Genomic DNA, 17,534 nt, shown 5'->3' with positions numbered 1-17,534 from the left:
ATATAATGGCACCCCACTCCAGTACTCCTGCCTGGAAAATCCCATGGATGGAGGAGCCTGGAAGGCTGCAGTCCATGGGGTCACTGAGGGTCGGGCACAACTGAGCAACTTCACTTTCACTTTTCACTTTCATGCATTGGAGAAGGAAATGGCAACCCACTCCAGTGTTCTTGCCTGGAGAATCCCAGGGACGGGGGAGCCTGGTGGGCTGCTGTCTACGGGGTCACACAGAATCAGACACGACTGAAGTGACTTAGCAGCAGTAGCAGCAGCAGCAATATTATATGTTTGAAGTCTATTATTTTAAAAAGAAATGAGCATTAAATTACTCAATTATATTATTGCTTTGTCAATAGCTTTTGTAAATATGTCACTTTTTGATTTATATAATTTGAGTTGATAATATTAGCTTTATACAGGTTAGAATTTCACTGGATATTTGATTCTCTCTAATTTGAATAAAAATTTTGGCTATAAAGTTAATCTGATTAACTTAAATATTAATTATTAACTTAATTATTAATAAGATTAGCATTAGTTGATAAAATTAGTATTATTAAAGATTAATAGCTTCTTTAAATTTTATATATTTTCCGTATGTATACTCTCAAATTCTTTTGTTTGAGTCCTTATGTCTACACATGTGTCCTGAAAAATTGGTTCAACAGGATGTTTATGTATGTATGTATGTATGTATCTGTCTATCTATCTATCAATTCTAAGACACTGACTCACAATTGTGAAGGCTAAGCAATCCCACCTTATATGCAGAGTACGTGAGAAACGCTGGGCTGGAAGAAGCACAAGCTGGAATCAAGATTGCCGGGAGAAATATCAATAAACCGCAGATGACACCACCCTTATGGCGAAAGTGAAGAGGAACTCTAAAGCCTCTTGATTAAAGTGAAAGAAGAGAGTGGAAAAGTTGGCTTAAAGCTCAACATTCAGAAAACGAAGATCATGGCATCCAGTCCCATCACTTCATGGGAAATAGATGTGGAAACAGTAGAAGCAGTGTCAGACTTTAGTGTTTGGGGCTCCAAAATCACTGCAGATGGTGACTGCAGCCATGAAATTAAAAGACGTTTACTCCTTGGAAGAAAAGTTATGAGCAACCTAGATAGCATATTGCAAAGCAGAGACATTACTTTGCCAACAAAGGTCCATCTACTCAAGGCTATGGTTTTTCCAGTGGTCATGTATGGATGTGAGAGTTGGACTGTGAAGAAAGTTGAGCACTGAAGAATTGATGCTTTTGAACTGTGGTGTTGGAGAAGACTCTTGAGAGTCCCTTGGACTGCAAGGAGATCTAACCAGTCCATTCTGAAGGAGATCAGCCCTGAGATTTCTTTGGAGGGAATGATGCTGAAGCTGAAACTCCAGTGCTTTGGCCGCCTCATGTGAAGAGTTGACTCATTGGAAAAGACTCTGATGCTGGGAGGGATTGGGGGCAGGAGAAGAAGGGGACGACCCAGGATGAGATGGCTGGATGGCATCACTGATTCGATGGACGTGAGTCTGAGTGAACTCCAGGAGTTGGTGATGGACAGGGAGGCCTGGCGTGCTGTGATTCACAGGGTCACAAACAGTCGGACATGACTGAGTGACTGAACTGAACTGAAGTAATCCCATATTAAGGAGGGTAATTTTCTTTAATCAGTTCACTAGTTTAGATGCTGAATCTCTCATCCAAAACAGATCCCTAACACATACACTCAGGATGATATCAACCAAATATCTGAGTACCCTGTGGTCCAGCCATGATGACAAAAGTAACCATCACAGTGTGTCTCATAAGTGGCATACAAATACTTTTTTATCCAAGTTAATCGAATTAGTCAACATATTTATTTTTAAATATTTAAATATTTAAATTTATATTGATATATTTGGAACATTTGTGTCATTCTCTTTTGTGTTGTCTCTGCCATAATTTTGTTATTTGTGCATGGCTGCTAAGTCGCTTCAGTCATCTGACTCTTTGCAACCTCATGGACTATAGCCTTTCAGGCTCCTCTGTCTATGGGATTCTCCAGGCAAGAATACTGCAGTGGGTTCCCATGCCCTCCTCCAAGGGATCTTCCTGACACAGGGATTGAATCCACATTTCTTATATCTCCTACATAAGCAGACAGCTTCTTTTCAACTAGATATATCTGGGAAGCCCTTTGCTATATGTACTTCTCTTTAATTTCATCTCATCTTTTGTATTGATTAATTTTTTAAATATTTTCTTTTTATATCTTGTTACTGATCTGAAAGTTAAATATTCTGTCTTAACCTAAGAATGCTGTGCTGTGCTGTGCTAAGTTACTTCAATCATGTCCGACTCTTTGCAACCCTGTGGACTGTAAATTGCCAGGCTCTTCTGTCCATGGGATTCTCCAGGCGAGAATACTGGAATGGGTTGCCATGCCCTCCTCAAGGGATCTTCTTGACCCAAGGATCCAAACCTGCGGCTCCTGCAGCTCCTGCATTTCAGGCAGATTCTTTATTGCTGAACCACCAGGGAAGCCCAAACTAATAATACTTAAATTGAAATTAATTAATATACCTTTTTTTCATTATAAAGTACACAGAATAATAGAAATAGCTGTTTTCATCCATATTTTCCAGATAAAGACACAGGTTGAAAGACTTTCCCTGGCCTGCATACAATTTATAAATGATGAAGTTAGGGTTTGAGGTCATGGTCCCAGTTTTAAAGCGCTTAAGGTTTTTTTTTCCTTTGCTTATGTGTGTGTTTATTTTGTTTGTGTGTTTTACTTCCCTGACATTACACTTAAATTGTACTTTTAAGATTGATGCTGAAAACAATCCTGTATTGTTACTCAGATTATCATTGTTGCATATCTCATGATTATTATTGCAAAAATTCTAAATTCAATTGTTCTGTATTTGAATTTAGTAAGGAAGATGGCTTATGTATACTCCTTTGAGGATGTCTAAGGATGTCCCAGTGGTAGTTCTAACTGAAATAAAGCAGTCATCCAGCTATAACAGGAGAGAGTTTTCTAATATTGCACACATACCAGTGGTGTACTCACTGAATTGTAGCCATCAAAAACACATGTTCAAAAAAATGACTTTCTTTGCCTTTATTCTTTGTTAGAACCAACCCTCATAAGGGCCTGGGCTTATTTGTACATAATTCATTTGCTTGACCCAAATGATAAAGTCTAAATGTAATTGCAGTATCAGCCTAAATTACCCCATACTGTTGTGATGACTCACATGTGCTGTATGATACACAGTTAATAAGAACAAAGCAATACTGAATTCAAATGTTTGCCAAAGAAGTGAACACATGGGGCAGAATTTGGATCTGGATTCACAGAGAACACTCATTAAAACCATTAAATGTTTTGCACGAGTAAGGAATTTGGTACCAGGCCTGTGGTATCCATGTTACTATGGCAATAACTATTATCACAAGAGCTAATGCATTTCTAACCTATAGTGTTTAATAACACTCATTTACCTCAAAGAGTTGCAATAAAATTTATTAATTTTTGTAAGGCACTGTCAGTTTTAAAGTGCAATGTAATATCTAAGTGTTAATATATATTTTCTCACTGTAACAAAAAAATTATTTTGTGGCAACATTTTATATACCCCACAGAATCATTTAAAACTTAATATCTTTGATACTTCTGCTTTTTTGGCTTTCCTTTTAAGTAAGCATCTTCAAAAGAAGAGCTCTGCAGTTTCTGGTCCTTTACTTATTTCAACTTTGCTTTCAATACTTTTTTATCCCCAGCTTTTCTTTATCAGGAAAAAAATGAGAATATTCTTTTTAAAAGTATGGAGGCTTAGTCCACTTTTAAGAGCAATATTTATAAGATGTAGCACTTGTCATAAAACATTACAGTTTTGATTTAATATATAAGTGCAGTTCTTTATCCTAGAAAAAGCAAATTCTCTTTATAAATTACTGATGAAACTGGTAAGTCACATATTAAAGAACAATGTGTTTGAAACTTAAATGAAATCTCACTTTGCTGCCTGACAGGAATTAATGTAAAGTATATTAAATTGTTACAGAGTCTAGCATTTAGTTAAGCTCTGTAAGATTTAATATACTTAAATTTATATTTGATACCTGGGTACAGTTAACTTTTGAACTTATGTTTATGGATTAGCTAAATTAGCAATGATCTCAGAAATTTTCCTCTTTGTCTGTTGCTAAGCATCAAAGATATCAGCACTGGTTTCCAAATTTTTGGCCAGAAATTCAGAATAAATGTCTGGAGTAGTTTATGGTAGACCAAGATATTGTTACTGCTCAGTTGCTCAGTCATGTCCTACTCTTTGTGACCCCATGGACTGCAGCACACCGGGCTTCCCTGTCCTTCACCAACTCCCAGAGTTTGCTCAAACTCATGTCCGTTGAGTCGGTGATGCCATCCAACCATTTCCTTTTCTGTCGTCCCCGTCTCCTCTTGCCTTCATTCTTCCCCAGAATCTGCATTTTTTCTAATGAGTCAGCTTATTCCAAGATATTAGGAATCCAAGATATTAGACCAAGGTATTAGGGAATCCTAAAAGACCTACAGATGTGAATAAGAATATCTTGGTTATTAACAATAGCTCTCTGCCTAGCCAACATAATGCTTTTAGAGAAGTCACTGTTTCCACAACTGTACAATAAAGTTTATCTTAGAAAGGTATTCATTTTAGCTTTAAATTCAAGGGATTCTGCTCATGGTATGAAGGAGAACAGTGGGGATATCCAGAGATTTAAAGCTAGAGGATAGGCAAGGAAATTTAAGTTCAAAGTAACATTCACACTTGACCATGTAACCTAGCCACTATATAATCTCCAAGTGCTGCTGGCAAAGTCTTAGCATTTGTGCATGAAACTAGGAATGTTACTACTGTAGATGTTCTAGATCTCCTGGGATACAAGACTAAGAAGCTAAGACTTATTTTAGTGGAATAATAACAAGTTGGAAGGTTGGAAGTGGTTGGCAGCTTTGGAGTGTGAACTGGATGATCTGACTACTCTGCAACTCATTTTGCAAGCTCTAAATTTATGTTTGGAAATGAATCATTAACAATTGCTGACTTTATTAGCAAGTTCATATTTGGTCTGCTTACTTTAAATCTAAGAATGTAACTATATGGTATATTTATGGAATAAAGTACTTTATTCTTTATTGTAGATATATGTATACAAGTATATGAGTGTCTCTCTCTTTATATACATCTATCTATCTATTTATATAAAACAGGCCACAATATAATTATGTATCAAACAAAATCTCACTGATATGCCACATATTAATAGTAAATCATGTACTTGTAGATGAGTTTATAGTTGGCTCAGTTTACCAATCAGCTAATCTATGCTTGATCTATTCTCACTTTTGTGCAGGCGGACTGGAGGTCACCAGACCTAGCTGGGCTCAACTAATGGGGCTTCTGCTCCACATGTCTCTCATCCCTATTCTTTAAACCAACCATTGAGCTAGTCTGTGCATGTTCTTCTCATTGAATTGGCAGAGAATGTGGTATTTAATGGACTTCCCTGGTAGCTCAGAGGGTAAGGAATCTGCCTGCAATGTGGGAAACCTGGGTTGGATCCCTGAGTTGGGACGATACTCTGGAGGAGGGCATGACAACCAACTCCAGTATGCTTGCTTGGAGAATCCCCATGGACAGAGGAACCAGATGGGCTACAGTCCATGGGGTCACAAATAGTTGAACATGATTGAGCAACTAAGCACAGACATAGGTCATCAAAGTTGTTCATTTTTTCAAGGTTGGCTTGACTATTCTTCACCTTTTGTTTCTCAGTATAAACTTAGAAATCAGCTTGTTCATGTCCAAAAGTCTCATGCCTGGATTTATTTAAATTTTATTGACTCTATATATGGATATTGAGATAGTCAATAGTATATTTTCCCCTTATGTCTTTATTAATTTCTGTAAGTAATACTTAGTAGTTTTACGATATTGAATACTTATTCAATATTTCTAATATTTTAATAGTGTATACAACTGATTTCTCTATTTTGGAACTAATTTTTAGAGGGTACATTCTTTTTCTTTTTTTTTGCAAACAAATATATCTTCTAGTAGTTACCTTTTAATTTATTTTTCTCCATTTATTTTATCTTTTATTTTTCCCTCTCACTTTTAGTTTCCTATTTTATGTTGGCTAGGGTTTCTATTGTAATTATTAGTGAAGTCACTTAGTTGTGCCCAACTCTTTGTGACCCCATGAACTGTAGCCTACTAGGTTCCTCTGTCCATGGGATTTTCCAGGCAAGAATCCTGGAGTGGGTTGCCATTTCCTTCTCCAGGAGATCTTCCCAACCCAGGGACTGAACCCAGGTCTCCTTCATAGTAGGCAGACGCTTTACCATCTGAGCCACCAGGGAAGTCCATTGTAATTATTAGTAGAAGTATAAATAGCAGATTCCATTCTCTTGTTTCAAGTCTCTTGATGAAAAGATTCAATTAGTGAAAATTAAATATATGTTTCTGGCATATTTTTTTGAATTTTTTATTATAACTATGTAACTATAAGATACATATAGTAGAGTGTACAAATATTAGTGAAAATTTTATAAAGTGAACATTTGTACAGCAACCTCAGCATTCAAGATATAGCTAAACCCCCAAAACTTCCTTCATGCTACTTTTCAATCTTTATATCTCCTTAAATGGAAGATTTTTTTTTTTTAGTTTTATCATAAAGTATTTATTTTTAGCTTTATTTACATTTATATATGTAAAATCATCCACTAAATATTCATTTAATAGGCTGGTTTCCTTAATAGTCCCTAATATTATATCTGTCTGAGTGACACATGTTAGTGCATAACTCATATTTTTACTCTTCCACCTTAGTATTGATTTGAAACTATACTAAGATTAAAGATTTATATAATATGAATAGATCATATTTTATCCATTCCACTGCTGATTGTAATGGTCATTTAGATTGTTTTCTGTTTGATGCTACAAGAATAACATAAAATGCTGCCATAGGATTTCCAATTCGGAGATGAAGAGGGCATACTTTTCCCTATGTTTCCTACTAAGTACAACTGAAATCCCCAGACATTATATATAAAACAAATAGAAGATGACTCTGAACTCTGAAAGGTGAAGAGAGGAAGACAGGTTAATGATCTCAGGATCCAAGGAAAAATAAGTGGGTCCCTGGTATTTCTAGTGATTTCCCTAGTGATTTCCCTAGTATTTCTTTCTGTCTCATATACCCCACAGTTGAAGATAAAGAAAATGGCAACTCTGAAACATTTATTGCAGACAAAGAAATCCCCAACAAATGTGTGCTCTGTAGCTAAAGATGAAAAAAGGAGTAACTTAATAGAACAGAACAGTTAAAGATAAAGATTGCCCTATTTCAGCATAACATTAAACTTTTAAAACAGCAATAACCCAATTACTTAACACTTAATGAACTCATTAGTGACTGTGTTTGTAATTCTTGTATATTATGAACTCTTGTACATTATCAAATACAAATTGTATTTTCTCTTTGCACATCATCATACACTGTAATTAAAATGGAAAAAAAAGTAATAATGATCCTAAAGATAGTGTCTTCACTGGGTACAGATTGATGTTATTTTCAGAAGTACACTCTGAAATCTATCAAAGACTAAACATCAGGGAAAAGATGGAGAAGAAGATAATAACACAAAATGTATTTAAATGGCATGAACAACAAATAGATGCCTACTGGGAGAAAAGCTGACATGTAACTACAGTGCACTGTACATACTCTTTTTGTGGACTTACACAAAATGTTTACTTCCTGGCATGCATGCAGGTTGATTACAGCTGAGTTTTCATTCAGACATTGAATTTTTGAAAAAAAAAATTATTTTGATATTGAGAATTTCATTAGCAAGATGTGTATGTATTTTGGGAAAGTGATTTTATGATTATAATTTATTTCACCATCGTTGCCCAGAAGTATTAGTCATTCTTACATGCTAATAATGAACAGGTGAAAAACAGTTACTTAAATAGTTGATGTAGTTAAATATATTTGCATTTCTGAATCTCCTAATCCCTGAATTGGATTCCTTGAATTAATGTTAGACCACATAACTCAAAGCAATCACTTATAAGTGGATGCCTTAATGACTGTAATATGCTTATGGTGTATAACTGAAAGAATTCTGAATCTAGAGTCAGAGCAATGAAATTAATTTTGTGACACAAGATCTCCAAATTTGCAAAAGTCTTTTAACTTCTTGGAGTTTCTGTTTCTTTAATATTGATGGAGTCATTCCTAGAACTTACATAATTTCCATGGCAAGAAAATGAAATGAAGTAGAAGTATATTGCCTATTAGAAAATATTAGATAAGTGTAGCATGTTAACTAGTATACTGATGATACACTTTTAGTCACACATGAGATGTGAACTTGTTTTTCTGTGTAACTGATACAACCTCTTTTTGTCTTGAGCATAGTGCAACCAGAGATGGAGACTGAATTTTAGTCATTTTAGAAAATAAACCATGCATAACCTAACAAGGGTCTTGTTGGATGACATAAGAAATATTGTATGTATCTCTCATATTTCTACGAATTTGAACCCCTCAAAAGTCAAATATTAGAAAGTTAACATCTTAGCACTGTGTTAGGCAGAGTTGCATACTTGAAAGTATAACTTGAAAAAATCAGATCTTCTATTTTTATTTTTATATTAATCTCAATAATTCTCAATCATGAGATGTTCTCTGACTAAATGAATACTGACAGTATTTAAAATCTAATCACATAACCACATACATATGAAAGTTTTTTAAAGAGATGAAAAGGCATTCCTATAATATTTTATTTTAGTCACACTTTAGTTGTTGAGGTTATCTTTAATGTTTTTCTTAAAAGGACAATAAAATTTACCTTGTATGGTCTCATATACAAACTCAAAAATTGAAAATCATGGAAATTTCACTCAGTAAACTATAACAGATATGACTTGTCATAGCCCTAAAATCTCTCATAAAATTTATCCTGAGCTAGCAAAATGGAGATCATGTTTTAGGACTTGCATCTGATTTTAGAAGCCCATTCTCCTCTGGCTTTCAGTCTGATGGCAGATATATACAGTCACATTTTTCAGGTATGGCTTTAAGAATGCAAGCAGAAGACTCTTAAATCCACCTCTCTAACAGGCTCACTCTTAATTGAAAATTGCTCTACATTGAGATTCAGAAGTTTCATTAATATTCCAGGGTCAACAGTAGCACTAATACATTGAACTCAAATTTCCTCTGCTTCTTTTATACAAAACAATTTCATTGTGCATTATGGGCCAGCACCACACCTCTGTAATTTAAAACTAATTTACAGTTTTCGATATGAGAAGCTAGCACACAAGTGTTTTAATAACTCTTGTCTATTGTAATGGTTGTTTCTTAGATTGTTAAAGATCAGCTCCCTTATATTTGGATGTAGCTACAAGATTTGTTCTGGCCTATGGTTTGTGAATATAGAGTGATACATGTAATTTTCAGCCTGGATACTGTAATTATCAGTGTGAGGCAGTCCAGAACTTTTTTTCTTTTTTGTACTGTACTTTCTCTATTAAGGAAAGGTGTATCATAGTGACCAGAAGACACAAAAAAGCATGTAGTATAACCAAGAAAGAAAACTCTGCTTTAAACCAGTAAGATGATGGTGCTGTTTATTATCTCAACAAAACCTACCCTATCTCAGCTGATTAATTATTAGAATTGTTGCACTGCCATAACAAACACACTCTACAATCTATAGAATTGACTTGGAGATTGACAATGAGCAATAAAGGATATTTTTGTTGCAAAACAGAAAGATAGCTATCTGTGTTATGCAGTTATAAAAACTTTTGAGTCAGAATATTGAATGACACATGATAATATGGAAGCCATTTAATATATCCAATGAACTTCTACCTTCAAGGGCAGAGACTGGAAGACAAAAAGCTAACTATATGCATTGATTCCTATAGGCTGCACCTGAAAAAAATTGCAAGCTTTAGAGGAATTCTCCAGAATTCAGTGAAGATGTTTCAATTTAAGAAATGTAGAGAAAATAGAAGAGATCTAGACATTATGGGACATTTTAAATGGGGAAGACACAATAGCTTGCAATTTGTAAAACCTTTGACAAACATCAAATCAGGGAGGTAACAGTCACTTAGATGGTTGAAATCTCAGCATGTATAAAAGAGAATTATGTATGAACAAATATGACTAAGATGGCCTTAACATTCTCTTCAGATTGGTTAAACTATAGACAGATTTCTTCCTTTCTCTAGACTCCATATCTTTTTTCTTTTTTTTGGTAGGAGTCTTTACTTTAGAAAACTTGTAATCAAAAATTAATTCTCTACTTTTTTTGAGATTTGCATCTTTTCTCAGCACTTTGCTAGTTTTAGAACCCAGGAATGTCTTTATGAAATAATTTGGAGCCATCCTTTTGAAAAGTCTTCATCCTCTTAAGTCATATACAATTTTTATTTGTTATTTGATTATACTTCAAGGCTGGAAAAAAATAAGAAAGAAATATATGGCCCCTATCTTTTAGTATCTGTGGGACAATAGAAGCCTCACTTTGTTAACCACCAATTAGCAAAGGCAGGTGGCCTAATCACATTGACAAATTTCCCTGCTAAAATCCTCCAGAACATTTCTTACTAGCTCAGCTCAATGCTTAAAAACTCTCCTGCTTGAGTTTAATCTCTCTCCCTTCTTGTAATAATATTGAATGAAGACTTCATTGCCTGCTCATGTGTGTGGCACATTTTTTCCTTGATAGCTATACAAAATAACTGAAGGGAAGAATCTGAGAAATATGAGATGGAAGGTAAATTTTGAATAATGAAAAAGATGTCAGAGAACACTTCAGAACTTACATAGAAGAATTAATAGGCACTGAATCTATTTGACTTGACTTGTAGCATCAATCTTCAGAGAAAAGTTACAGAAACTACATATTACAGAAACTACAGTAGCCAATCAACTATTTAGATGTTTCTGGCTTAACCAAAATTATGACTTGTGCATGGTCAATTATACCAATAATTATCAAATGCATTTGCACCATGATAAAAAGCTTTCTTTTAGAAATAGACATATCTCATAGTCCTGTGAAATTTACAAATGTAAGAAACAGGATAGTAAACAAACTCCATCTTGCAATTTGTTCATTTATTCTAAAACAGGATTATCAAGAAGAGTTCTGCCTAATGCTAGGATTCTAGGTGTCCTTAGGTAACATGGGTGATCCTGATGTGAAAAAAACCTGACATTTGGACTTCAAGTGCTTACATGATGCTAGTATAGTAACTGTGCAGCCCCACTTACAATTTTATGTTTCATCCTCATATGGTTGTGCACAGTCAGACCATGTTCTTGTATTTGAATCTATTTTTATTTTTGACATGAAAAAGGAGAGACCACAAATAATGGGTAAGTGCTGAATTACACAGAGGGAAAAATAATAAACTTATAATATAGCTGCTGCCTCCTAAATTGCCTCCTTCACCAGCCTCTCATATCCAACTGAGAGACACACTGCAGTAAGCAGTCTTTACTAGTGTAATAAAAAACCGGAGGAAACTTTTATTATAAAGAAGGAATGTTTATCTATTTCAACTCAGCTCCTCCCCTATAACAATGCTGTTTTGCAGATATGACAAAACATAGAATGTGTAGGTCAGAAGCTATAGTGTAATGTTATTTTTCTTTGTAATTTTTCATTAAACTTTTCATTTGTATTATATTTTATATGATATTGAAGTTTATATTTTATAAAATGTCTAACTATTCAAATGTAAACAACAGGAAAGTAAACAAAATCCATTTCTCACATTTTCTGAAGTAAATTGATGAGATGGAAGAGGAGAATTCTAATCCTAAGACATGGACAATTCTAGTGAGGTGAATGATAGGTACATAATGAAAAATTAAAACATACTTACTAGTGTGTAAAATTAGGAAGAGTGAAATACTAGGAACAGTGAGTGCAGAATGCTAAATTGAAAGCTTTCCTTTTTCAAACAATAAAATGAATCAGTGTGTGAATAATATGTCACATATGCTGGAAATGTTTTGTATATTAACCTGAAAAACAACAGGTCCTTTATCTTGGCTGATTAGTCAATAAATTTCACCAATATATTTTATGCTGTAACATTAATAAAGTCTGTAAATGACTGCGAAATTGAAGAAAATGTCTTCTGTTATAAAAGGCTGACAGAAATAAGCAAAGGGCAAGATATATTTAAAGTTTTTTCTTTATATCAGAAAAGAAATATTCTGAGAAACTATGTTGACATTTACACTGAGGTTGCCCATCAATGGTTTTCTATGAAAGTTGTCACCTCTATTATAATATTTAAAAAAAATTCTGAATTCTGATAAATTCCTAACAGTTTTCTTCACAGAAAAGCATTGCTGCATAAATTCTTAGAGATAGAATGAAAACATTCTAGAAGGTGCTACAGAAATGATCGTCTTTATTAAACCAAGATCTGTTTATTTGAAACTGTTTAAAATTTTGTGCAAAAGCCAGGATTAAAAAAACAAAAAATGAATTTCATAGTACATAGAAAAATCCCATGGCTTTACAGGAAAAATTCTCAAAGAGTATATTTTAGGGAAAAATGATTATGGGAGTACTTTTAAGGAAACGATAGGCAAAAATGTAAAGATAGCACAAGTAAGAAATGAATCCCTTCTAGTCTAAGCTAGTGAAACTGGAAGGTTATTCATTACAACAGTGTAATTTAGTTTACACGTATCTAAACACGATATAAGAAAGATAAGGATTACAAATATGATCAGATTATTTTTCCAGCATACTAACCCAACAAAATATTCTTTCAAACATAGGATAGCATGTTATTTTAAGTAGATGAATGACAAAAATGTTTAAATAAAACCATGGCCTTTATAAGTAGTGACACCTAGAGTTGTCAAGTTAATTTTTAGGAAATATAACAACAGAAACAAAAGAAAAATGCAATGAATTACAGCATATATGTCAAAGTTCAAGCTACAGCAGCAACTTCAAATAAACATATATTTAGAAACAAAAAGAAGTAGACTGCTATCACCTAGCACAACTGCTGTTTTAGAAATTGTTCCTCCAAATTGAAAGCTACACTTCTCTTTATTGAAATTCATAGTCATGCATAAACGGAATATTGAGCCATAGATCAAAACAGAAAAAGTCAAATTACAGACAAGGTGTGGTTACATTCAAACTGGTCTGCTTGATTAAATATGTAACTTTCAAAAATGAAGTATTACCTTGTCGTGATTAGTTTCACAAAGCCATTATGCTTAGTAAAGCTTCGTAAATTCTCAAATGCAACATACCGCTTTTTTAAAAATGTGGTATCTTTTTTTTTTCTCATTTATCTGTACCTACCCAATACATTCTTGGAGGCTAAAATTTTAATTTAAAAAATTAAATAGCAAGTGTACCTAAGAGAACCCTGGGATATTAAAGGCTAGCTAAACTAACAGTACTCTTGCCTGGAAAATCCCATGGACGGAGGAGCCTGGTGTGCTGCAGTCCATGGAGTCGCTGAGAGTTGGACACGACTCAGTGACTTCACTTTCACGCACGGAGAAGGAAATGGCAACAAGGGTTCTTGCCTGGAGAATCCCAGGGACGGCGGAGCCTGGTGGGCTGCCGTCTATGGGGTCATGCAGGGTCGGACACGACTGAAGCGACTTGGCAGCAAACTAACGTAAGGAGAAGGCAGTGGCACCCAACTCCAGTACTCTTGCCTGGAAAGTCCCATGGACGGAGGAGCCTGGTGTGCTGTAGTCCATGGGGTCACTGAGAGTTGGATACGACTCAGTGACTTCACTTTCACTTTTCACTTTCATGCATTGGAGAAGGAAATGGCAACCCACCCCAGGGTTCTTGCCTGGAGAATCTCAGGGACAGGGGAGCCTGGTGGGCTGCCGTCTCTGGGGTCGCACGGAATCGGACACGACTGAAGCGACTTAGCAGCAGCAAACTAACGTAGCAGGGGCGGCTCAGTAGAGGGGCTGCGCGGCCCCTGAGAGCGCTAAAGCTAGCCTGGCCAGAGCCGGCGCGTCCCGGGGTGGACCCCTCATCCTTCTCACCGACCCAGCATTTCCCCGCTCCAGGATGGGTGCGCGCGCTTCCGGCGGACCCGGGGTGAAACTGGGTTCCTGCTGCAGTTGCTCAGGCTGGTGGTTCTGAGCGCTCAGGAGTCACGGCCCTGGCAGTGTCAAGAACAGCTACCGCCACAAGATCGACGGCGTCTGGCAAAACATCAGCAACCTGTTCCAAGTGCCACGTGCGCGCAGCTCTGAAATTCTTGACAAGGCTGACCGACAGGTTCCTGTTGGGAGTGGATATGTTTGTGGAAACCCTGTGAAAAGTTTGGACAAAGCTCTTGGAAGTTCTCGGACTTCACGGTAGGTGTGAGGAAAATTGATCTGAAGGCACTCTTCATTCCAGTGCTGCTCAAATTATGAGAGGGGTGCCCAGGAGGGGTAGCACTTTCCTGGTGGCTCAGCAGTAAGAATCTGCCTGCCAATGCAGAATACAGGTTGGTTCCCTGGGTGGGAAGATCATCTGGAGAAGGAAATGGCAATTCATTTCAGTATTCTTGCCTGGGGAATCTTATGAAAGGAGGAGCATGCTGGCTATAGTCCATGAGGTCGCCAGAGTCAGACGCTACTTAGCAGCTAAACAACAATAATCCAGGGCGGGTAGGGCTTCAGTTCTTGGGGTTGCAAAAAAGAGTTGGACACGACTTAGCGACTTAACAACAAGACTCACGAAAGCCTTCATAGGTAGTGATACATGTAAAGAGATTTAGAGGTATTGCCAGTAGCCTTGGTTATCTGAATGCAGACACGACTGAGAAGATATGTCTCCAATTCAGTAGATCGATAGATTGGTAATATAAGTGATTACAATTATTAATGTTATAAATTAATTGTCTCATTAATGATTTTAAATATTAATTATTCTCAATAATTATTAATTTTATCGTTGCTGCCAGTGTCAAAAATATTTTTTTTGTTTTTGTTTTTTAGGAATGCTCCATTTCATTAAAAATCATATACCTTGGAAAACTGAAGAAAAGGAAACAAGGTATCGGTCTTTTCTCTACAACGTCTGTGGGTATTAGAGCATGGGAATATTATTTAGACTTTCCTAAGTAGATCCCCTACTAGAATTCTCTTAAGCAAGTGAGGCAAAATGATTATAAAAAATGTTGGGAATAGTGTGATATTAGATTCTCATTGATGGTATTATCATCAGATAATAATGGTCAGGTCCTGTCCAAACTTTTTTTGCTGTACATCCTCCCTTGGTTGCTCCTCAGTAGTAGGGCCCAGTCCAGTTAACTAATCACTCCCTTTACTGACAGCTAAGAAATTCAAACAGAACAGTATATATTTAAGAAAAACTAATGCTAGAGCTGTGTAAAACAAAAAATAATTCAGAAGAAAATAAAAGAAAAGGTCTGTACTTCACACAAGCACAATTCCTTGAATTCATCAAATTGGTCTACAAAAATCTCTGATAACTAGTTTATTAAAGTGTATAGTTTACTATATCACAGCTATAATTATACACTGTTACATCCAGTTGTTTTAACACCTGGAGACTAATTATTTAACCCTGATACAAAGACTGAAAAATCTTTAACTCCTTTCAGAATGCCAGGACATAATTCAGTTGGACTCTAGCTTGATTATCTTATTTTTAGTTATTTGTTATATAAAATAGTAAATTTAAATTACATGTTAATATAATGCTAGCTGTTGTAAAAAACAAAATTTAGTATGGTTCAAACATGATAGAAGTTAAGGTTTCACACATACAAATTCTAAGATGTCATGTTCCTGAAACCCTCCAAAAAATAACTGAGGGGCCCAGACTCTTCTCGGAGCTCTGTCTTTTTTGACACTAAGCTAGGAGAAGGAGAAAAGAATTATAAATTCCTGCATGTGAAAAACTTTTATACTCAGACCTGGAAATAGCACAGACTCATAGTTCACTGGCCAGATTTCAGTCATATGATCATATCTAACTATACACAAGCTGGGAAGTATAGTTCATTTGTGTTCCCAGAAAGAAGGGGAAATTGGTTTGATGAATAGCCTACCAGTATATATCACATGGTAATTCTATTTAATCAGTTTTTCACCCTACAGTCAAAATGAGCATCATAAAAAGGCAAATCTGCACATGCAATTCTCTGAACTTAAAATCTTTGATGTCATTCCATTGCCTTCCACATAAAGTCTAAACTCAGTAACAGTATTGAGGAAGCTCACTAAGGTCAAGAATCTTATAAGTTCTTTAACCTCATTCCCTCTGCATATCAAACTCCAGTTTTGCTAAACTTATAAATAAATACATAAATTTACAGTCTATATCCTCAAATCTAGCCTCTTGCAAATACTATTAGTTTTATCTGCAGTGCCTTTTACCCTCTATCTCACCTTACTAACTCCTATTTGTTCTTCATCTATTAGTTCAGAATCATAATATAGCAAATATGTATAGATTATATTCCTTTCCTATATGCTTCCATAAGGTTTGTGTTTACATTGTATCATGCAATTTCCTGTGTAATGAAACATACATATTAATAGTTACTTTTGAGTGTACCCCAGATCTCTTTACTTCTTGGACACTAAAGAAGATTCCTACCCACTAAAATGTAAACAATGGCATTTTAGGAATCAGTGAACTAAAATGGACTGGAATGGGCAAATTTAAATCAGATGACCATTGTGTCTACTACTGTGGGCAAGAATCCCTTAGAAGAAATGCCATAGTCCTCATAGTCAACAAAAGAGTCCAAAATGTCTTGGGTAAAAGACATTTTAGTCTCAAAAACGACAGAATGATCTGTTCATTTCCAAAGCAAACCATTCAGTATCACAGTAATCCAAGTCTATGCCCCAACCACTAATGCTGAAGAAGCTGAATGGTTCTATGAAGCCCTACAAGACCTTTTAGAACTAACACACACACACACACACACACACAAAAAGATGTACTTTTCATCATAGGAGACTGGAATGCAAAAGTAGGAAGTCAAGAGGTACCTGTATTAACAGGCAAGTTTAGCATTGGAGTACAAAATGAAGCAGGGCAAGGGCTAACAGAGTTTTGCCAAGAGAATGCTCTAGTCATAGCAAACACCCTTTTCCAACAACATAAGAGAGAACTGTACACATGGACATCACCAGATGGTCAATACAGAAATCAGATTTATTACATTTTTGCAGTTGAAGATGGAGAAGCTTTATGCAGTCAATAAAAACAAGACCAGGAGCTGACTGTGGCTCATGTCATGAACTCCTTATTGCAAAATTCATACTTAAATTCAAGAAAGAAGGGAAAACCACTAGGCCATTCAGGTGTGACATATATCAAATCCCTTACGATTATACAGTGGATTATACAATATGCCAGCAAATTTGGAAAACTCAGCAGTGGCCACAAGACTGGAAAAGGTCGGTTTTCATTTAAATCCCAAGAAGA

Source organism: Budorcas taxicolor, chromosome 8 (assembly GCF_023091745.1).
Source record: "Budorcas taxicolor isolate Tak-1 chromosome 8, Takin1.1, whole genome shotgun sequence".
Classification (NCBI taxonomy): domain Eukaryota; kingdom Metazoa; phylum Chordata; class Mammalia; order Artiodactyla; family Bovidae; genus Budorcas; species Budorcas taxicolor.
Note: the sequence above shows the minus strand (reverse complement) of the source record.